Here is a 23,670-nt window from a genome sequence, read left to right as displayed (position 1 = left end):
TGCCTGCAAGGGGTCTCCCTCCATCTCTTTCCTTCCACATTGATTTCAAAATGCAAACAAAATTTCCCCTTCTCTCCAAAGGGAGACAAGCCGGAGCACTTCCTTTCCTCCTTCCTTTTTAGATTTTTAAAGGAACCATGAGGTAGCTTGTGCCTAAAGACCAGGAGGAGGGCGAGGAAAAGGTTTGCGCTTGCCCTGGTGTGTGTGTGTATGTGTGTGCAGGAAAGATGGAATCCTCTAGATTAAGCTGCAGTCTGTGATGTTGAACCGCCAGATTGATGGAGCTTTGTAAGAATTCTGCTCGCTGATTGGTGCAAGGATTGACAGCAGAGGTCACGGTGTCAGACATTCACCGAAATTTTCTCCATAGAACCCAAGGTTTATTAGAAAGAGATTGGACCGCAATGGACCTGAAAGGAACTAGGTGCCCTTATGCATTTTCTTAGGAGTTTATGGCCTCCGCATGGGTGGGGGAGCCCGCCCTTCTTATTTACAGTAGGAAGGTAATTCCTGGTATTTTGCTGAGGTCTGATGTGAGGATGAGACTGATCTTGGTCATTGTATTGTGAGCTTTTTGATTAATGAGTCGGCTTGTACGGTTGGCATCGTTTTTACATTAGCATATCTGGCAATATGTTCTAGGAGATAAGCTCATTAAAATTGTTTGCATTGTTTGATAAGGATAACAATGTAATGGAGAATGCAGCTCGAATCTAAGGCAGCTCATGGCCAGACTTGAAGGGAGACTGATAGCTTCGCTCATATTTCCTCTGAAGTTCTTTTGTACTGGGGTAGTTATTTTTAAATGCTACCTTGATAACCGCTAACAATGCTTTCGCTCTGAGGCAGAGCACACATACCTCTAAAACGCATCCTTTCAGCTAGGGAGCAACAGGAAATAACTTTTTTTTTTTTTTTTTTAATGCCTTCATCTAAACATTCAGATGGTGTTATGGGCAGTAGTCTGTGTATATAAATGTTGCATGTTTAAAAAATAGAGCCAAAAGTACCCCCACTTCCTCTCTCTTTGACCAAAGACACACTATTAACTGACTCAAAAAAAAAAAAAAATTATAAGCGATCTTTGCCCTGTCATCCCTGGCAGTTACATAAATACTGGGAGTTAATTTTGGCTGTGCCCATGAGGTCACTAAAATCTCATGCCTATGGTTCCAAGTAATATGTTGACATGACATCCTCAGAGATTCCAAGTGCTTGTTGTTCTCTTAATATAAACCAAAATTGGTTCACAACCTCTGGGACTCTGCTTTTGGAGACCCATGTGATTGGAACATTAGGTCCCTTCTCTCCCTTCCTCCTTCACCTTTCTCTGTGAACATTCCAAAGCTTAAAATAGAATTTAAAAACAAAAACTGGAGTTGCTTTTAAATCTTCACTATTTAAACTGCTCTTATAGGTAATGCATTTGAAGCCCTTATTTATTTATTTTTTTCAGTGATTTCAACTCTGCCACTTAGGTAGCAGTTGCTTTTAAGCAGAGTTCGAATTTTACCACGTGAGCTGAAGGCAGTTGCCTGGTTGGGTTTTATTAGTCATGTGAATTAAGTTGCAATGGCAATGGAAAGATCACTTGGGGGAAAGGTTAAATGCTACCTTTTGTTGATGAATTATTGTTTTACAGTAAAAATTTATTCACCTTTTAAATTCAATCCAAGTTGTTTTTTCCATTTCCTGAACTATTTCCAGTTTGCTGTCCAAGTCCCGGTTTGGTACCCGAAATGATGTGAGAAACAAAACTGAATTTGAATAAAGATCTGATGGAGCAAAATGTTAAGTCACAAACAGCATCGTGGCCTTTGTATTTTATATAATAGGATTATTGGTCCCTATAGTGAGAGATGCCATAGGTTAAGTGAAGAAAGAAGACTCCAAAATAGCTTTTGAAATGTGTGATACAAAAGGTGCACAAGGAGACAGACACACTTGTTTTCCTTGGTCTGCTTTTCTTTCAAAGTGGATGACCAGCATAGCATAACTGCCACTTATTTTGGGGGGGTAAAGGAAGGAAAGGAAAAATGTGACACATTTTTCTATCCAGTAAGTGTTCCATAATTATTTTGGCATCCTGAAGCTGGAGTAATATTGCCATTTAATTGCTGAGGAAACTTGGAAGGCAGTTTGAAAGCCAGAGATTCAGAGATTCAACCACATAAGTTTTACTTTGGCTGTAGGTTAAGTCTGGTCCCCATGAATGGGGTGTGTCAGAGAGTTCTCTTGGAGTTCCATGGAGGGGCCTGGGTAAGCCCAGAGCTCTGGGGTGATCTCTTTCTGGGAATTTCCAGGGAATTCTCTTTCTGGTTCCTTTACTGACTTCTAGGTAGTCCCAGCAAGTCCTTCTGCTTTGGTTTTATTTTCTGCATTTGCTCATTGCATATAGACTCTTTCATTGCTTTCTCACGAAAGTCTTTGTAAGGCTAACCGAAACATTTAAAACAAAAACCATCTTAAAAGAAGTATGTGAATATAAGAAGAATGCTATTGTTACTGAAAGGGGCCTCTTCAGGCACTCCAGGATAAGAACACCCCTCACCTGGCTGGGAGCACAGGTGACAGAAGAGCCCAGAGAACAAGCCGTTCTTTCTAGCACCGTTGGGGGCAAGTGGTCACTCTTCCCAGCAGGAGACATTATTGTCATAAGGTTTGCACCAGATTGTTTATTATAAATAAGGATCAAATGTGGTTCACGATCCAGATATCCAGGTATCTCTTGGTATAAACAGAACCCGTTTTTACAGCCTGAACCAGAAGGAGTGGTAAATCATATTGAAACAGAGTGCCCTTTGATTAGAAGAGCAAGTTACCTTTAGAAAATTACCCTTCCATTAGCAATTTCAGTTGAAAAGAGCAAGTGCAAAGATGGCTCAGCAGAGCCGTGTGGTTGTGTTCTGTGGCTCATGTCCACCACTCCTGTGTGATTGCCTTCTCAGCCCCACTTCCTCGTTGCATTTATGAACACTAGAAATCCATATATTTTAAGAGCGGCCTAAAAAACAAATGTGGTGTGGGCCAGCTGAGGTGACACTGTTTAATTCACAGAGCGAATAGTTGTGCTCTGCCCTCCCTGGAGAGGCGACTCCCTATAGTGCTGTTTCATGCAGATGCTCATAGATGAGATTTATTAACTGGCCCTCTGCCCACCGCATAGCATCTTTGTTTGCATACTCCAGGCTTTTAAGAATGAATGTATAAGTCCAGAGGACTAGTTCCACATGGGTATTTGAACATGCAACTACAGTAGCATATGTTTCTGAATTCTTAAAAAGAAAAAAAATTACTCGACCCGAGGCAGTGGGCTGTAAAGAAAAACACAGCGAAAACTTAATCCTAAGACCTTGACTCTGACATCCAACTTTGCTAGTTTTGAAAAATGAGCTCGTGGTAGGGCACACAAAAAGAAATATGTGTGTATGTGCCCACAAACACGTGTGCAAAAGATAGTTGCGAAAGCATGTTCTGTTTAATAGAAGCTATTGTAACATGCCTCACTTTAACCAGAATGTAGATTTCAGATCACATTCCCCAAACAGTGACTGCAGAAGTCTCCTTCATGCATCTCCATTAGGTATTTGTTAGCATCATCTGGGTTTACTCCTGTCTTAGGAGGTTTTTGAAAATACCGATTTTTGTCCTTAATGTTTTTCTTAGTATTTTTAAAGGGTGACTAGATACCTTGACTCTAGCCCACCAGGCAGCTCTGTCCATGGAATTTCCTAGGCAGGAATCCTGGAGTGGTTTGCCATTTCCTTCCCCAGGGATCTTCCCGATGCAGGGATTGACAGGTGTCCTGCATTGCAGGCAGTCTCTTGCTTTGCAGGCAGATTCTTTACTGACTGAGCCACCAGGGAAACCACCTTAATTGTTAGGCGCCCGGTGTATTTATTTTCTTTTTGACTGTGTTGAGCCTTTGTTGCTATGCATGTGCTTTCTCTAGTTGCAACGAGGGGACAGGGGACGGGGTGGAGGGAGCTACTCTCTAGTTGCAGCGCTCGGGCTCTCTTTGAGGTGACTTGTCTTGTTGCGGAGCACGGGCTCTAGGGCACATAGGGTTCAGTGGTTGTGGCATGCATGGACTTAGTTGCTCCGAGGTATATGGGATCTTCCCGGACCACTGGGCCACCAGCAAAGCCCTAGGCGCCCATTTTTTGAACTTCTTTTCAGGGTCCTTTGTCAGAGAGTCTGTTAAAGGAGATGATCCTCCAGGTGCCCCTGGTCGGAGGCTCACCCCTGCTCAGCCACTGGTCTCATCTGTTAACGGGAGCATCGTCTTAGCAGAACAGTGGTTTGGGATGGTCCTCTGAATTTAGGAGGTTGATTTCCATATTCAGTATCTTTCTGTATATACAGAGACCTCTTGAAGCTACAGTGAATAATCCCTCAGATTAGTGCAGGGGGAAATAGTGGGACTAATCTAAATATTCTGTATGGCTTGGAGGATTAATTTGACAAATGCTTGAGAATCTCACTCTGGCCATGCTCTCTGCCAGATGCCCCTCGAAGGACCTTGAGTTGTAGCAAAGTCAGATGTCTGAGCTGCTCATTCTGTAACAGGTTTACTTTGTTGTGAATATTTGGCTTGGTCTGATAGCAGAAGTGGTTTGCGCTTTGAGCCCACAGTGACTCAAAGTAGAAAAAGATACCCTCAAGACCAGTATGTTGTAGGAAGCTAAAAGACCCTGTTGGGAGACCAGCTCTTCAGGTGAAAGGAGTGGAGGCTGTAGAATCAGAGTTTTCATTGGATAGAATTTTCCTGTGGGATAGGAGCATTGGAAGCCAGGCAGGGTGACCGGAACTTGAAAATTGAAAGCATGTTGATTGAAAGACAGCATAATAAGAATGGAAGTGCATGCTGGAATCGAGCTCCTGTTCTGCAGTGAGAGTTGAAGAGAAAATGGAATCCTCCATTGCCCCACCCTACAGTGTCCAGAATTCTTAGGGAACCCTTCATTTGCTCTAATAGAGAGACCTCTCCGGCTCTGTTGTAGGGCTCAGGAGAAGGGAGGTAGATGTTCCTGGCTCAAGGCGTTTTCCCTCAGTAGAAGCGATCAGTGCAACTTCTTCCCATAACAGCCTTGGTACTTAGGTCAGATGGTGGCTTCTTGATATACAGATGCCAGCTTCACAGTTAGCAGGCCAGAAGGGTTGCTGCTGCATAGAGTTTACACGCTTTCAGTCCTCCCAGACTCAGAAGCAGAGTGTCTGGTATTTCACTGTGAAGGATCCTCAGGAGTCATCTAATGCCAGCTGATGACATGGCTCAGAATGCCCCTCAGGGTTCCGGTGCCATTTTTCTCACAGCTGGAAAGTGACACCTTCGCTGGCAGGTTCTGGTGTGGACTGAGTTTAACCCAGATGGTGTGGATCGCTTTACTTTCGAATTTTGTCAATTTCACTTTAAAGGAATTGATTTACTGCTCTCCTGTGAACAGTGTCTTTTCCACCAATGAAATTTGTTAGGATATGTATGTTAGAATAATTCCATTCTTCCTGACTTCGGGCTGTCTTTCGGATACCAGTCTCTAGAATTCTACAGTGGATGTGTCATACTCATCTAGTATCCTTTTTTTTTGAAGTATATTTGCTGTACCATATCTATGTTACACGTATAGTGATTCGCAATTTTTTAAGGTTATACTCCATTTATAGTTGTTATAAAACATTGGCTGTATTCCCTGTGTTGTACAATCTATCCTTGACCATGTTTTGTACCTAATAGATTGTGCCTCTCAGCCCCCTGACCCTATATTGCCCCTCCTCCTCCCCTCTCCCGAGTGGTAACTACTGGTTTGTTTTCAGTATCTATTACTTTGCTTCTTTTTTATATTCACATATTTATATATTATTTTTGAGAATGCACAGATAAGTGATATCACACAGTATTTTGCACTTAGCATAATACCCTCCAAGCCCATCCATGTTGCTGCAGATGGCAAAATGTCATTCCTTTTTATGTCTGAGTAGTGTTCCATTATATGTGTATGCCTCATCTTCTTTATCCATTTCTCTGTCGATGGACAGGTTGTTTCCAAGTCTTGGCAGCTGTACATAAAGCTGCTATGTACACTAGGCTGCCTGTGCCTTTTTGAATTAATGTTTGTTTTTTCCTGATATATACCCAGGAGTGTTTATGTCTCTCATCTAGTATCTTAAGCGCTCTTTCAGCAACTTTTGTCTTGGAGCACACCATACACCCCCCATGGGTATCACAGGAACCTCATTTTATAGCTCACTTTAAAATTCTGATTGTTCATCTCCTAGTTTTTGACCTTTGGAATTTATATTATGTTGAGAGAATGCAAAATGGAAGCCTACAGTTCACATAGGCAAAAACTGAAATTATGTGCTTTCACCTTATAGCATGTATCAGAGACATGGCTCCTAAACATGTTTTTGTTAGATGCATCCCCAAAGATAACTTATTTTAACGGAATTAACTCATTACTGTGGTAAAAATGAAACAGGGTTTTATAGGCCACCAAGAAATAATTTCTTAGTAGGTTACTGTGAAAAAAAAAAAATACTTGTACATTTTCAGTGTCATATCTCCCCAACCTAATTAGGATCTTATTCACTTGAACCAGGGCGCACTTATTTAAAGCATTATTTTTTTTTCTAAAGGATCCAAAGGTGGTGATAGGTGCATAGGATGGTCAACCTGATGACTGCTTTTTGTGATAGATGCTTTTGAGTAATTATCTCATAAAGGAAATGTAATGAGAGCTTAGCCTTTCTGTTACTTAGAGACTTCATTTGCTTTGAGCAGGTAAATGTGTCAAAGAGCCAGGTTTGTGCTATGACTTGAAACAGAAGAGGAATGGGGGAGAAGCTTGAAAATGAAGAGTACGCGTTGTAAATATTTAGTGCACATTGGCAGAAGTCTGTGAAATGTGGGATCTCACACACAAGGTTGGTCCAGAGGTTTATGACCAGCGCTTGGTGTTAAAAGTCATTCTTAAAATGACAGTGCTCTTCCTATGAGGCACACCTTAGGTTTCTGTGATCTGTTTTATTTTTTTCCTAGAAGTTGTGTCTGATTTTCTTTAATAACATTAGTTTTTCGTTCTTAAGAGTCAGCCTGCCCTGGCAAAGCCCTGAGAGATAATTTGTCTGAAATCACAGTGGCAGTGACATCTCAGGGAGGCGTTCTTACTGTCACAGTTCTACTCTGATCACAGACAGTAGTATCCCCTCAGCCAGGAGCCCTCCCGCGTGGTTCCCTGCAAGGCTCAAACATGGCAGCTCAGACGGTAAAGAATCTGCCTGCAATGCAGGAGACCCCAGGTCAGGAAGATCCCCTGGAGAAGGGAATGGTGACCCACTCCAGTATTCTTGCCTGGAGAAACCCATGGACAGAGAAGCCTGGTGGGCTACAGTCCATGGGATCGCAGAGAGTCAGACACAACATGACTTAGCCACTAACACTTTCACTTTCAAATCAGGAGAAAGCGCAAGCACTCACATGGGCTCCTTTCCCCCTCCCCAGACTACTTCCTTTTTGTCATTTTAGAAAACCAGAGCCTGTTTTCAGGTTGCTGATGATAAAATCTTTTAAATTTCCACTGTGTAAATAATTATACAGTTGCAGCTTTATTAAAATTTAAGCCAGAATTCCAGTCATCTAAGAATCTGTTCTTTCAGCAGACTCACCGGGTTCCTTCTATATGTCATATTCTGAGCTGGGCACTTGAATTCAAAAATAAGTCACACAGGGGACTTAGCCGGTGGTCCAGTGGTCAGGACTCTGTGCTTCCACTTAAGGGGGTGCAGGTTCAATCCCTGGTCAGGGAACTAGGATCCCACATGGCGCAGCCAAAATAAAATCATGAGTAGCCCTTTTCTTGAAAAGCCTCTAAGTCTTGGGGATAACAGTCAGGAAGGCATTGTTTGACTGGAGGAATCCGAGGTGGAGAAGTTCCACTGACCCCAGGAAAGTAATTCTGTGAGTCTTCTGCTGATAACTTAGCAAGCGCAAAATTACCCTTGTAGCTCATTTGGTAAAGAATCTGCCTGTAGTGCAGGAGACCTGGGTTCGATTCCTGGGTCGGGAAGATCCTCTAGAGAAGGAAATGGCAACCCACTCCAGTATTCTTGCCTAGAGAATCCCATGGACAGAGGAGCCTGGCAGGCTGCAGTTCATGGGGGTCTCCAAGAGTCGGACATGACTTAGTGACTAAAGCACCACCACGGTTTTCAGGAGCTTTCAGTAATGGCACCTGTAGATAATAACTATGTTTGAGTGTGTGTGTTCCCTCCTATGACCTCTGTGTATAAGTTTTAATACAGCCTCATGGCATAGTTTTGAGCATTGTTGAATGATGTACGTGGTGGTGGTGGGAAGGTTACTTCTCCCTTACAGAAAGTCATTTGAGGAAAAATAAAATGCTTATCTCTTTTGATCCTCCAATTTTTATGGTATTTTTTAATGGAGCATCACTATGTTAAATTAGTGCAGTAAACTAACTTTTATGTAAAGAAAATGTATACATTCATATTTCCTTAATGGGCATGGAGAAACTGGAAGAATGTTAACACATGTGGACCTGGACACATGTCACAGTGGAACTGGACAGATGATGGGTCCCTGGGTACCTTACTATGTTTGAAAAAGAAATCGGAAAACTATGTAAAATGCACTCCCTAATCAAACAGTGGTGTTTCACTTAACCCCTTAGTGGCAGTTTGAAAATTAAATGAGTTTTGATTTTTCACAGTGAGTTTTACATGCGGAAAGGTGTTGGGAAGCATCTCAAAATATCCTTGCTGAAATCACATGGATGATGTTAAAGATTTGCCTGACCCGAGTACCATTCTTATTCGCGGCTGCGGCATCCACCTCTTGAGGTTTCACACGGAGCGAACGCGTAGTCCATATTTTGTTTCGTTTTCTCCAGAGTTCATCAGAGCTGCATTTGGTGGTGTTTTTTGTGATGCGGCCAGCCTGCTTAGTATGCTCCATGAATCTTGCTCTGACTGCAAAATAATCCTCTGTGAAGATCATTGTCAATATCCTCTTTGGATGTTTTTCTTCTCATTTATTGAGCACCTGGTGTGTCTCAGGTATTGTGGAAGGGCCCTAGGGTGTGTGATTGCAGGTTTTGGCCATTTTTTTAGGCATTCTGCTGCTGTCCTCTGCACACTGCCCCCACTTCTGAGTCTGACTCCCCTCCTTATGGAAGTTATTGAGTGATATCTGGCCTTGAAGTCTGCCCCACTCTCCAACCCGTGACGGTGCTAGACGCCCGCCAGGAAGCAGGCCATCTGCATTCACAAGCCCTCCCTGCCCCCTGCCCCTCCCCCTCCCGTCTGGGTGAAGGCTGAGTGGATGGCAGGGAGACTGACCAATTTAGAATAAAACAAAAGGGGAGCTTTGAATACGCTCTCCCTGCCATCGGGACCTGCTGCTCACCGGCTGTAACAGTGAAATAGAAAGCCTGTGGAGCCTGCGCTCTGCTAGAGAAGGAGGAAGTGGAAGAGGGCGCGATTGGTGGGTGCTGTGTGGGTGGGGGAGGGGAGCGCAGGATGAGGGCTTCTTGGGGGGGACGTGTCAGCCCCCTCCCCCTCCCCCTGGCCCCCTGGCTCTTTCTGTTTCTGGGGACCTAGTACATCTGTCCATTGACACGTCTTCTCCAGGGAGAAGGAAAGAGAAATGAGCATCATCAGCCACCCAGGCAAGGAGGCTGAGGATAGGAGGAGTCAACTTTTCCAACATCCCTTAGCGGGGCTGGCAACACAACAATAAATGGAAAAGCAGGTTTGATGTTTGGGAAGCCAGTATCCCTCTCCCTGGAATTTCTCACGGGCAGATAGCATGGTTGGATCGCCGACTGTAAGATGTCAGTGTGAGTAACAGTTGAACATACTTCCAGCCTGTGTGATGAGGGTCATGGTCTCCTCACCTCCCGTTCAGAACGTGGTCTACCTCCCATTAGGACCAGTTGGGGCACTCAGAGTCCCAGATTGCTGCTCAGAGAAGCAGAGAGGGGTAGCAGGCAAAGCTTGGGCTCTGGCCTCAGACTTATTCTCTATTTCAGCTCCACCCTTTTCAAACTGTGTCATCTAGGGCAAATTTTTTAGCCTCCCTAAGCCTCATTTCCCTAATACGCAAATGGAAATAATAATAGCATCGACTTCACAGTTCTTAATGAGGACTTATGAGATGCAGAATATAAAGTATACCAAGCAGTTGAATGGTGCACAGTAAATGCCTTTTAGAATACTAGCTGGTATTGTTGCTTGTCATTTCAATGTACTCTTTTACCTTGGCTTTGTAATAAACTATGATCTTTGTGTCCGCAGTACCTCTTACAATTCCTGACACACAGCAGTTGTTCATTAAAAGTCCGACTTCAGTCTGGAAAAAATTCAAACAAATTATACTGTGATCTCCCCACCTTACCAACTTGATTAAGAATTAATCTTACATACAGTGAACTGCATCTGTTTAAGGCATAATGATTCAATGCGTATTGGTGGTATGTACGCCCTTGAAGCCATCACTCCCAAAAGATTCCTGGTGTCCTTTGCAGTTCATAGCTCCTCTGTTCATGGCATAGGAAACCACTGCTTTGCTTTCTGTCACCCTAGATTAGATTACATTTTGTATAAATGGAATCATATGGATTGTACTCTGTAGTGTCTGACTTCTTTTACTTGGCATAATGATTTTGAGATTGACCCAGCATGGATGAATACACCTCGGCCACAAAGGATATCAACCCTGAATATCCATTGGAAGGACTGATGCTGAAGCTCCAGTACTCTGGCCGCCTGATTTGTGGCCGAGTGGTATTCTGTTCTATGGCTTTGTTGTTCTTCGGTTGCTCAGGCGTGTCTGACTGTTTGCGACCCCGTGGACTGCCTCACACCAGGCTTCCCTGTTTTTCACTGTCTCCCGGAGTTTGCTCAAACTCTTGTCCATTGAATCAGTGATACCATCCAACCATCTCATCTTCTTTCATCCCCTTCTCCTCCTGACTTCAATCTTTCCCAGCATCAGGGTCTTTTTCAATGAATTGGCTCTTTGCATCAGGTGGCCAGAGTATTGGAGCTTCAGCATCAGTCCTTCCAATGAATTTCCAGGGTTGATATCGTTTAGGATTGACTGGTTTGATCTCCTTGCTGTCCAAGAGACTCTCAAGAGTCTTCTCTAGCACCACAGTTCGAAAGCATCCGTTCTTCGGCACTCAGCCTCTTTTATTGTCCAACTCTCACATCCATACATGACTACTGGAAAAACCATAGCTTTGACTATACAGACCTCTGTAGGCAAAGTAATATAGCTATACCATATTTTATCAGTTACCAGCTTGTGAACATTTGGGTTAGTTTCAGTTCTTAGCAATTATGGATACAACTTCTATGAATATTCATGTATAACTCTTTGTGGAACAAATGTTTTCATTTCTCTGAGAGAAATATCTAGGAGTGGAATGGTTAGGCAATATAACTGCTGTTTAAGAGACTTAAGGAACTTAAGAAGACTTAAGGAATAGTTGTCTAAAGTGGTTGTACCATTTCACATTCCTACCAGAAGTGTAGGAGAGTTCCAGTTGCTTCACATCCTTGTCAACACTTGGTATTGTTAATCTTTTAAACTTGGCCATCCTTACAGATGTGGACAAGTATCCTGCTGAGACTTTAATTTATATTTTGATTATTAATGATATTCAGTGTCTTTTATGTGTTTATTGGCCATTTGTGTACGTTCTTTAGTGGACTGTGTGTTCAGATGTTTTGCCTATTTTAATAAAAAAGATTAGGTGGTTTATTTTACTAGAATATGGTCTTGATTTAGATTTCAATGAGTTTGAGTCCTGTGTTCTTAACCTGAATGTAAACCTCTTAAGAAAAGGAGTCAGTGTTTCTACCTGTTCTTTATCCACAATGCTTTTTCTGGAAATTAGGTCCAGTTCTCAGTAAGTACATACTAAATGATTTTATTAAAATAAACTTCAAAATAATAACTGGATTGTTATTTTTAACTCAGGGAAAAACTACTAAAGCCACTTTAAAAGTGTATATGAAAGAGTTAAATTTTGGAGCTATAATTTCTTTGAGGTCTTGACATAGACGAGATACTCTTTTAATTCTGTGAACACTATAGTTCTGTAGATAGAATTTTCTTTGTACTTAACACCGTATCAGATTTTACACCATTGAATTTAAAAGGAAAATGTGGGTAGAAATGTCTTCCTCTTTAAAGGTAGCAAGGAACCATTTCCATATTTCAGAAATTTTGCCCAGGATAATCAAAGCATTACATGCCATTCCTTGCCACCTTTTTTAAATTCTTAGGCTAACATTCCCCCAACTCTTGCTCACTCCTCATTCTATGTCATTTGATGTTTTTTGTTCTTGCTGCCCAGACTGGCTCCTGACTTCTTAAAACTCTTAAGGAGAAGTTGCCTCAAGTAGCAATAGAATTTAGAAACTAGGAAGCTAAAACTCAGTAAAATCAGTCAGTCATGTCTGATTCTTTTCAACCCCATAGACTGTAGCCCACCAGGTTTCTCTGTCCATGGAATTCTCCAGGTAGGAATACTTGAATGGATAGCCATTCCCTTCTCCAGGGGATCTTCCCAACTCAGGGACTGAACCAGGGTCTTTTTCATTGCAGGTGGATTCTTTACCATCTGAGTCACCAGATAAGCCCCATAAACTCAGTAAGGCCCTGGATTTACCTGAAAGGATCAGCTGAGGACCCTTGTGATTTTTAAAAGGGAATGCTTGGCTTCCCGAATCTTTGCAGCCAAAAATCAAATTTCTTAACCACATATGTTTCAAAATCCAAATATACTATGAAATAAAGGTCACTTATGATTTCACAAATGCCCTAGGTCTTCTAGTAAATTCTGAGTGCAACATCTTTCATCTATCACTTACTCATTTTATTGCAAAACCATGAGGCCAGATTTCAGATGAGTTCCAGCTTCCATAATGGCAGTAATCTCTTGCTGTCTTGGTCATAGATGACTATTTTCTGTCTCCTGTTTAGGACTGAGCAAGTTACAAGCCACTGGAGTATCAGTTGAGAGTTGAGAGTGTTCTTTTTTTGCTTTAATTGAGGTTGTTCCATGAAAGGAAGCCAAATACCATTCGACAGGACATCCTGTGATTCCCTTAGTTTACGATAGCCAAGGACGTGGCTTTGTTTTTTTTTTTAAAGAGATGATTGCTTACTTCCTTTCCTGTTAACAAGGGAACCCAGAACTGATGCTGTCCATTCGGCTTTAAGAACAATAACTAGCAAATAGCTAAAGCTCACTCCAAAATCACCCGAAGAATTTTAGGACATGGAAGAACTTCCAGGTCTTTTTGCATGAGCCAAAAATGGTTTGATCACGGTTAGCATTTAACTGACCATCAGTTCTGTTGTCTTGCAATAATAATTAAGTGAAGAAGAGAGGAAATGACCAAACTAGAAGTTCAAGAAATTAGATATGTTAACAGAAAATCTGAAATCAGGTATATTATGAGATATCTGAACAATGACATCTAAGTGCGGATGCTACACACAGAGCAGACAGGGAAAATGCTCACAATGTTAGGAGAAACAAGCTGATGAGGACAAGTGTGTAAGCGTTGTATTGATGCCCTGGGGCTCCCCTATCAAATGGCCACGCACTGGTGGCTTGAAATGCCTTCCCTCACAGTTGTGGAGGCTGGAAGTCTGGAATGAAGGTGCTGGCCGAGCTGTGCTCCCTTCCGAAGGCCCTGAGGGGGAGTCTTTCTTCGCCTCTTCCTGCCGGGTTGCCTTCTGCGTTCCTTGGCTTGTCGCCGCGTGGCCTCAGTTATCACATGACCTTCCGTGTGTGTCTGTGTCTTTCTGCGTCTCCACACGGTGTTCTCATGAGAATACAAGTCGCTGCGTGCCCTTGAAGGGAGTTCAGGGTCGAGAATGACACATTTTGTACTCCAGCGAAACTGGTGGAACAGGTCTTCAGAAAGTCAGGTATTTTCAGGAATTGGTTTCATATTCCCAATCCTCGCATCTCCTCATATCTAGAAAAGGACTCAGTCCCTTCATGGTGACATCAGCTCCTCTTGACTGGCAGAAAATCTTTTATAAGATACGTGCTCGATTGCACTGAAGTCCCCCTTCACCAAAGTCACATGTATTAACTTTCCTCCCCCCACCTCTTTGGAGCAGTTTCTCAGAGCTGAGGTGCAGTCTCCCAGGCTGAAGTCCTCATTTTGCCCCAGATAAAACTTAACTCACACACACAAAAAAAGAATGCAAGTCATTGAATTTAAGACTCTAACCTTATCTCGCCTAATTAAATCTGCAAAATGTATTTCCTAATAAGATCACGTTCTGAGGTTTTGAGTGGGCATGATTTCTAGGGGAGAGGGTGATGCTATTCAATCTAGTGTATATATGTGTGCTCAATCACTCAGTCATGTCCGACTCTTTGCAAGTCTATGGACTGTAGTCTGCCAGGCTCCTCTGTCCGTGGGATTTTTCAGGCAAAAATACTGGAGTGGATTGCCATTTCCTCTTCCAGGGGATCTTCCCAGGGATCAAACCTGAGTCTCATGCATTGCAGGTGAATTCTTTGCTGCTGAGCATACACACACACACGTGTGCATGTGTAATCATTTTTATAAATGTACATGTATAAAATACTCACTTTTCTCATATAAAAGATATTTAATTTTTATCTTAATTTTCTACTTTTTCTCTACTAAAAATGTGCTGATTTTCAATATAAAAATATTTTTAAAAATAACACTTTGACATCTACTTTTAAAAAATAGTTTTTTTTTAATAAGCATTCTACCTTGGATTTGTTTTCTCTGTTTCATCAAACTATTATGATTTTTTAAATCATAATTTAAAATAGGAGTTATTCCTTTGTAGTGTATATACACACAGAAATATATGGAGTCAATATTTTTATGATATTAATTATGTTTATTGTGCTTGTTACATTATAACAATAGATAAGACTGAAGTAATGTAAAGTAAACCAGTCTTGGAGACATTGGGTCAACCAGTATAGTATCAGGTCTTTGGTTTTAAGTCTGCCCTCGGCCTAGCTCAGGTGTGTCTGACTCTTTGGGACCCCATGGACTGTAGCCCACCAGGCTCTTCTGTCCATGGAATTTTCCAGGAAAGAATACTGGAGTGCGTTGCCATTTCCTGCTCCAGGGGATCTTCCTGACCCAAGTATCGAACCTGTGTCTCCCGCCTTTGCAGTTGATTTCTTTACCATTGAGTTGCCTGGGGAACCCCCCGCCCCCTGCAAAAGTGATAATTATACTCAATTGCTGATTCAGATTAATTTTTAAAATATGTTTCAGAGTCTCTAAGTTAAATTAATCTTAGGAACCTAGAAACTAGGGTTTGGGACAGAATGGGGGGGCACTTTGCAAATCTCACATTGCCTCATATACGGGTAACTTTTAACACACATTCACTCTAGCACTAATTTCATCTACTTACCGAGTGCGTTTAGACTTTCCTGTCTCCAGTAACATCTCTGGTTATTTCGTCAAGTAGTTTATATGGTCTTGTAAGTAATTTCCTTTTCCTTAATTATTTCTGAATGCTCATTAATCAGCTGTTACTTTTCCATTTTTATCCCAGGTTTAACAAAACATTCCAAATTCAGCAGAGACCGTAATCCCACACATTTATTAAACTACAACGGTACGTTAAATTTTGTCCTTTGCTCCCATGAGTCCTCATAGCATAGTACTGCAGAATCAAAAAAGGAAGCTCCAGTTCAAGAAACTGCTATGCATTCTCTCCTCCCAGACCCAGAGGTCTGACCATATCTGTCCCTCTGGTATTTCTGTACCTGATTCAGTTTGAACATGGCACACTTTTAGCCACTTTTTACCCACATGCTCAGTGTTTTGTACTTCCTTTTGGGAATTACAGTGTTTCTACACTGATACTGGAAATGCTTTCCCCTTTGACCTGGGTCAAGACAGCAGACAGGAAAGCGGAGAGGTATTGCAAATGAAGTGTGTGTGTGTGTGTGTGTGTGTGTGTGTGTGTGTGTGTGTGTACGAACTGATTTTTGTCAGGGACTTCTGGGTCTTTTGATGCAAGTCTATCAACCCTTTCTTCATTCCCATAAATAAATGGTAAATGACTTTACTGCCTTAAAAAAAAAAAAGAGAAAAACCCTCTTCTACTCCCATACAAAGCAGACGGGATTGGTGTCTGGTTGCCCAGACAAGAGTAGCAGGAAACTGGAGCAGGGGGAAGAAGGATGAACTCTGACTCTGGGGTGGAATTGTGGACAAATAAGAGGGAAATCTATTCTCTGGCCTAAATGAATCATTTCACCTGGGAAGGGAAGTTTCGGGAATGATGGCTTGGGGAACTGGTGATGAAATAGTGTTCCTAGTTTTGATGGTATTTCCCCATCGCTACACCAGTTTGGCTGAACTTTACTAATCTTGGACCAAAATTTCCATTTCCTGTGCTCACGACCTGCAGCCGTCTTGGACGTAATTCACAGGATGTCCTCTGGGGTTGTGGAGTGGGTTTGAGGTAGAAGCTGATCATACCTTGTCAACCAAAGGTCATATTTAAGAAACTTAAGGAAAGAATCAAGAGTGGGTGACATGAAGAAGGCTGGGGGTGTGTGAGTGTCCATCACCCATTTTAGAATTAAATTCACCAGGATGTATTCGAACAGTCGCCTGTACTTCCCTCCTTCTTTGAGGCTTAATTTTATTGGTACTTCACTTCCCATTTCAGAATGTTCTCATGAGTTTAAAAACAAATTTTGCCACAATGTAAATACAGACCTTTGGATAGGCACCAATCTCTAGAAGTGAGATACCAAGAGATTTGTCGTTTTTGTTTGTTTATAAGAGATTGATTTTTCTAAACACGTTGTCAGGACACCCATCTGAAGTCTTTTATTAGTTGCAAAAATTATAAGCAGCAATCATGTATGTGGCCTCTACCCATTTTATCTAAGCTACCACAGAAAGCAAATTGAGAGACCTGAGTCCAAGATGAAATGTAAAGTAAGTAGAAATGTAAAAGATGGTGACTCCTAAAGTATTAGCATGCCTTCTATGTTACAGCTGGTAGGCTTTTGAGCCAAAAACCATTCCCAACATTAAACTGAGTAAAGCTAGTCACCAAATCTTTCCATGTCAAGCTCTTCTTCAGGGAAACTTATATTAACAAATCATCTTGGTTAAAGGGAAAATGTACAGTGGGGCCTTGGTAACACTAAAAAAGGAAAAAAATGGTTTTATTCAAGGCCACAATTGTATCTGGAAAAATGGTACTGATGAACCTATTCTCAGGGCCGGAATAGAGATGCAGACATAGAGAGTGGGCTTGTGGACACAGCAGGGGACAGAAAGGGGGGGATGAACCGAGAGAGTAGCGCTGACGTTTGGACACTGTCTCGTGTAAAAGACAGCTGGGGGGAAGCTGCTGCATCGCGCAGGGAGCTCAGCTCGGAGCCCTGAGATCCCCAGAGGGCTGGGATGGGGGAGTGGTGAGCGAGGCTCCAGGGGGAGGGGGTGTGTGTATACTTATAGCTGATTCACGGTGTTGTAAGCAGAAACCAGCACCACATTGTAAACCAATTAACCTCCAATTCAAAATATAAATAAAATCAGGAATGGCGGTGGGGAAAGACCACAGTTGTGTTCTCATTTGGAGGTCTGTCATCTTCTCACTTAACTGTCGTGACATGATAAAACCTGAGAGCAGAAAGGGACTTGGTGGAGGGCAGGAATCCTAGAATCAGCCCTCGGCCCAGATCCCAGCTGTTGCGTTAGATAATTGTGACCAGGGGAGTGACGAACCCTCTCTCCCCCGGTCTGTGAACCTTCTCCGCATCATGGTCTGTCTGGACACAAGCTCTGTCCCTGTCACATAGCATTGTTGTGAAGACTAAATGAGAAGGTGAGTGTTAGCTGTGTACTCCTGGGACGGAAAGGAGAGCCAAAGAAGTGAGGCATCTGTGCCCAAGTTCACCTGACTGGTCGGGTTAGGTCTGGGGTTGGCAGCCAGTGGCCCTGATCAGGGCTGTCGTGAAGCTGAAATATGTACACACAGTGAGTGTGTATTTCGTACTGGAGACATGAAGAATGGCATGTTTCTCTGTTGCTTTCTTTCTTTTAGATATCAGACAACAGAGTCCTTTAATCCACTCAACCCTGATTTCTCCTCTGCTGACCATGTCACACTACAGACATGTATGAACTGTGGTATGATTTCAGGAACCCTGTAACTTTCTCCTCCCCCATGAAATCCTCCTCATGTGCATCCACTAAGGTTTTACTTCCTGTGTACCCACGATGTGCTTGGCATGCCTTGAGACATAGACTATGGCTCAGATGGTTAAGAATCTGCCCGCAATGCAGGAGAGACACGGGTTCAATCCCTGGGTCGGGAGATCTCCTGGAGAAGGAAATGGCAACCCACTTCAACATTCTTGCCTAGAGAATCCCATGGACAGAGGAGCCTGGTAGGTCCATGGGGTCACAAAGAGTTGGACACGACTGAGTGACAAACGCTTTCATTTTCACTTTTCACTATGTGCCGGGCACTCCTTTAGACATAGAAGGCACACAGTAACAAATGGATTCTACAAAGAACCTGCCTTCATAGAGCTAACCTTATGGGGGCATGAGGTAGTGGAGAGACAGTAAACCAACGAAAGAATCAACAGATTGTGTTAGTATCATGGAGGAAAAAAGAGTGTGGTGGAGGGGTCCCTGGAGTAGGCCACCTCAGAGGGAGGCCAGGGAGGCCTCACTGAGGACGGAGTGTTTGAGCTGACCCTGAAGCATGCGATGCAGCCCAGCATGCCAAGTGCTGGGAATGGCCTCTTCTTTCAAGTAAGACCTTGAGCACGGTTATCCCAAAGGATTAGGGACGACGTGAAGCTGTCATCCTTCATTTGTTTTTTTATTGTAAGAAGGTTTAGGGGAGTCAGGCGCCTGAGAATAATACCTGAGGAGGAGCTAGTACCACCAAGAGCACAAAATAGTTCAGAACCAGGAGGTGAGGGTCACGTCGGACAAAATTTGCCCCACTCCCGACTTTGCTTGGCATGGGTGGCGTGTTCATGTGGTCACCACACATTCTTCTGCTATGGCTTTTTTTTTTAGAATTAATTAATTAATTTTAATTGGAGGCTAGTTACTTTACAATATTGTAGTGGTTTTTGCCATACACTGACATGAATCAGCCATGGGTGTACATGTGTCCCCCATCCTGATACCCCCTCCGACCTCCCTCCCCATCCCATCCCTCAGGGTCATCCCAGCGCACCAGCCCTGAGCACCCTGTCTTATGCGCTGAACCTGGACTGATGATCTATTTCACATACGGTAATATACATGTTTCAGTGCTATTCTCTCAAATCATCCCACCCTCGCCTTCTCTCACAGAGTCCAAAAGTCTGTTCTTTACATCGGTGACTCTTTGACTGTCTTGCATGTAGGGTCATCGTTACCATCTTTCTAAATTTCATATATATGCGTTAATATACTGTATTGGTGTTTTTCTTTCTGACTGACTTCACTCTGCTTCTGCTACGTCTTATGCACCCAGTTTTTTGCAGGGGGGGGGGTGGTAAGTGTTAACAAATGAACATGACCGCTCCTCCCCATGGTGGCAGCAACTCTGAAAGGTGGACCCAGGGTCGTGCTGGGTGGGCAGGCTGGGGACCTGAATGGGAATGCTTAGGATCATGGGCGAGAGCTAAGGTCAGGGGGAGAGGGAACAGGGCCAAGTAGGGCTGGGAAAGTAAACAGAAGGCATATGGTCAAGACCTAGTGGATGTACCGGGAGCCAAGTTGAGGGGGAGGCGGGGGGACTGGGCAAAAGTTGGTGCCCTGCGGAGGCCAGCCAAGCCTGTGGCATGGGAATGAGCTGCAGGTCATGAAAGTTATTTTCAGAGCAGGGACCAAGCCACCCACTGTTTGAAACAGATGGACATTTAGGCAAATGTAATCCCTTATAATCAGTTGCATTTCTGACCATATGAAGAAATATCTGCTGTGTGTGTGTGTTTAAGGCCACAGACTTTTGCAGTTACGTTTTACTCATGGCCATGAACATTATGAATGCCCCAAAGAACTTTTTTAAGAATTCCTAAATTTCTTCATTCCTTGGGTAAGAGCCAAGTTTTCAAAGTCATTTCAAGGCCATAGCTATTGACTCTTAATTATGAATTAAACAACGCAAAACATGTATGTGCTTTTTTTTAAAAAATAAAAATTATAGTTAGCATGCAGTTTTCACACATTGACTGAATAAATGAACACGAATGCTTTCTGTCTTTCATCATTCAGCCTGACCTCAAAATCTCCATCAAGCTAAACAGTCATCCTGGACTTCAGGGGCTGGAGCCAAGGAGGAGTGGGTTTGGGTTTGTTTTTGTTTTAATTATTGAAGTACGGTAGATTTACAGTGTTAGTTTCAGATACACAGCACAGTGCTTCAGTTATGCATATATGTATATGCTATTTTGAAAGTTGCATTTCTGTTTCAATTTTTTGCAGTTACTAGGGGGTAGCCAAGCCACTTACTGAATAGTACCTGATGGGGTTCACCCAGGTAAAGACAAGGCTGTTAAAATGGAGGTTGATTTTCAAGACTAGTAGAAAATCTCATTTTGTAGATGATTGGAGAAATCTGTGTGTTTTAATCATACCCTAGTTTTTAAAAATTGTCCTTGGAATACTTAGTGATATGGCTGGAAGGAGCTTAATCTCTGTTTTAAAAAGGAACAGTTAGCAGTAAATGGGATGGACACCCTGAAAAAAGAGTATTATTCTCTGTTCTGTTGTTGCTGAGAGAGATGGCAGTTATTAGCTGGAGTAGGACTTCCGATTGTGCGATGACATGGAGCTTTGTGGCCATGTGAAAAGCATCATCAAGCAGTGAATGATAATGAAGGGCACGTTAATAATCACAGTGGTAGGGCGTCTAACAGCCTGACATAAAGAGCAGGCTCTTGGACCTTTTGATAAAGCTCATGTTTTTGCCAACGTTTCTCTAAGCAGCTTAGTATTAAAATTATTTTACACTGGTTTTCTTCACTAGCTCTAAATTGTACTAAAATATACCAATTTTTCCTCAAAATTAGGCTATTCACAATTTTTTAAAAAAGCTCTAAATTGTGAATAGCCTAATTTTGAGGAAAAATCAATATATTTCAGTATCTGTGTTTTAATCCAGTCTATGCATTGCATAATTCTGGGCATACCTTGCTGTTTCTCCGCCATCCTTGTCTGAAGTCAGCGTTGCCCTCAGGCCTCTCCCCCACCAAGCTTCCCAGGGAGGCCTGGTGCCTGGGGGAGTTAGTTTTGCATTCTTTGTCTTATCCCATAGACAGTCGTAGAGTCCTGTAAAAATAAAACGTCTACATCCACCCATGGTGGCTTCAGCGTGTTATTATTACCTGAAGACAACAAAATAAGAAGACAATACACGATCTCTTCAGTTCCCCTCCCAGCCCTGGAATCCACGCAGCCATCAGTTATTCCACAAATTAAATGAAAGCCTTAATACCCAATCTCAGTGAAACCCAGTACAGTTTCCAGAATGACTCTTACCTTGTCAAGGCTTGTCTTTGAGAGACCCTCTGTGACCCCAGCCTCCCTCTAGCCTGCTCTCCCTCCCCAGCCAAATACGGCACCCCCCCGCCTCCGTGTTCTGGGTCACAAAGAAAGAGCAAGTGATGAATCGAGAATTATCTGGAGATAGTCTTTCCTTGGTGAAACGTTTAAATCCTCCCCCCCTGATGGTATTGAATCTGGAGAATGAATTATGGGCAGCTCAAAGGCTGGGAAGTTTCTGGTTCAGGGGACACATTTGCAAGTCGCTCCCAGTGGATGCCCAGTTCATTGTCTGGGGCAGCCCGGGGATTCCACATCAGCCTTTTGTGAAGAGGGAGCCGGGAAGCAGGCACTCAGGCAGAGTCTGGGTCTGCTGTTACAAGGCTTTTCAGGGGAAAACACATACATTTAAGTGAACGTCTGCTGCGGGACCCAAGCTCTTCAGCCCCCCTGAGGTTGATGAACAGCTTTTGGAGTTTCTTCCTTTGTCTCAGTATTTGATCAGTGGATATAAATATGCACTTCTTTTCTTCGTGTATGATTTCAGCCTGCAGTAAGTCCCCTACACACAAAGGAATTCTGAAAGCACCTTTATAAGTCCAATTTATTTGAAAGTCCAACAGAGTTAGCCCAGGTACCCTGATGCAAGAGCTGACTCATTGGAAAAGACCCTGATTCTGGGAAAGATTGAGGGCAGGAGAAGAAGGGGGCGACAGAGGATGAGATGGTTGGATGGCTTCAGCAAATCAATGGTCATGAGTTTGAGCAAGCTCCGGGAGATGGTGAAGAACAGGGAAGCCTGGTGTGCTGCAGCCCATGGGCTGACAAAGAGTCGGACACGACTGAGCGACCGAACAAAACAACAGGTACAACAAAGTTAGCTTAGGTACCCAACTAATGCAATTGTCTATGCAGTACTGTACTGTAATAGGTTTATAACACTTCTCACACAAATAATAACATAAAAAGCAACCAACACAAAAAATAAAGAAAACATTTTTAATCTTGTAGTACCTTGAAAATTGCAGTTGTACCCTCTATATCACTGCTGCTTTTACACTTGCTTCTGGACATCTTGGGCTTGAAACAAAGATATCGTACCACCGTACTCTATACCACACTATACTGTAAAGTGATGTGCACACATGGTAATGTAAGCCACACAAGAACTGACTTAGGTGATCGGACATGAGAACACGTGTTCGCATCTTCGAAAGTTCGCAACTTGAAGGTGTGTATGTCGGGAACTTACTGTATTTTAGAAATATGGCACTTGTAAGAGAAGGAAATACTCATTTTTATATCAGCAGTTGTTTCGATCTACTGGTGGGTACATAGAAGTGTTTGCAAAATGGCTGTTTCTGTTAGGATGACACTGAGAAGATTCTTAGAAAAAAGCCATGACTGATAAGTGTGTTTGAAATAACGCACCTCCCTTTACCTGGTATGTCAGAATAGGCCAACCTTGTCCATCATAAAAATGTGAACTAGAGAACACCTTGTGGGATGGGAGTTCAGGGTGAGATCTTGACCTTGACCAAGGTCTTAAGTCCAGTGATTAGTAAAGGAAGTGTTCTTGTGACTTGCAGGTACTTTTCCCACCGTGACATATATGGAGACTTCAGAGCCATTTTTGGTCAGCGTGACTTGTCTTCCTGTGAAGCAATGGTACCTTATGACTTAAGAAAACACTTGGGTTGTAGATTATTATATGGACTTCAGAAATCCTTATGTTCCCAAGATCAAAGAAATATTTCCCAGGTGAAAGGAAAATACCATTATTCTTCATTCATCTTTTCCTATCTGTTCTTTGTTTTGTTGGGCTTCCCCGTGGCTCAGACTGTAAAGAGTCTGCCTGCAATGCAGGAGACCCAGGTTTGATCTGTGGGTCAGGAAGATCCCCTCGAGAAGGAAATGGCAACCTGCTCTAGTATTCTTGCCTGGAAAATCCCATGAACAGAGAAGCCTGGTGGGCTACAGTTCATGGCGTTGCAAAGAGTCAGACGCAACTGAGCGCTTATCACTTTCACTTCCTTTGTTTTGTCCGTGGGTGAAGGGTGGATTGCATGTATTGGTCTTAGGCTGGTGGAGGTG

General features: G+C 42.8%; 1 protein-coding gene across 3 annotated transcripts in view; it reads left to right on the top strand.

Annotated features, from left to right (window-relative positions):
- MAPRE2 (microtubule associated protein RP/EB family member 2) overlaps positions 1-23,670 on the top strand; it is a 177,389-nt gene that overhangs the window by 66,657 nt on the left and 87,062 nt on the right. The window lies entirely within an intron of this gene.

The sequence above is a fragment of the Muntiacus reevesi genome, chromosome 4 (genome assembly GCF_963930625.1).
Source record: "Muntiacus reevesi chromosome 4, mMunRee1.1, whole genome shotgun sequence".
Classification (NCBI taxonomy): Eukaryota; Metazoa; Chordata; class Mammalia; order Artiodactyla; family Cervidae; genus Muntiacus; species Muntiacus reevesi.
Note: the sequence above shows the minus strand (reverse complement) of the source record. Positions and strands in the feature narration are given on the sequence as shown.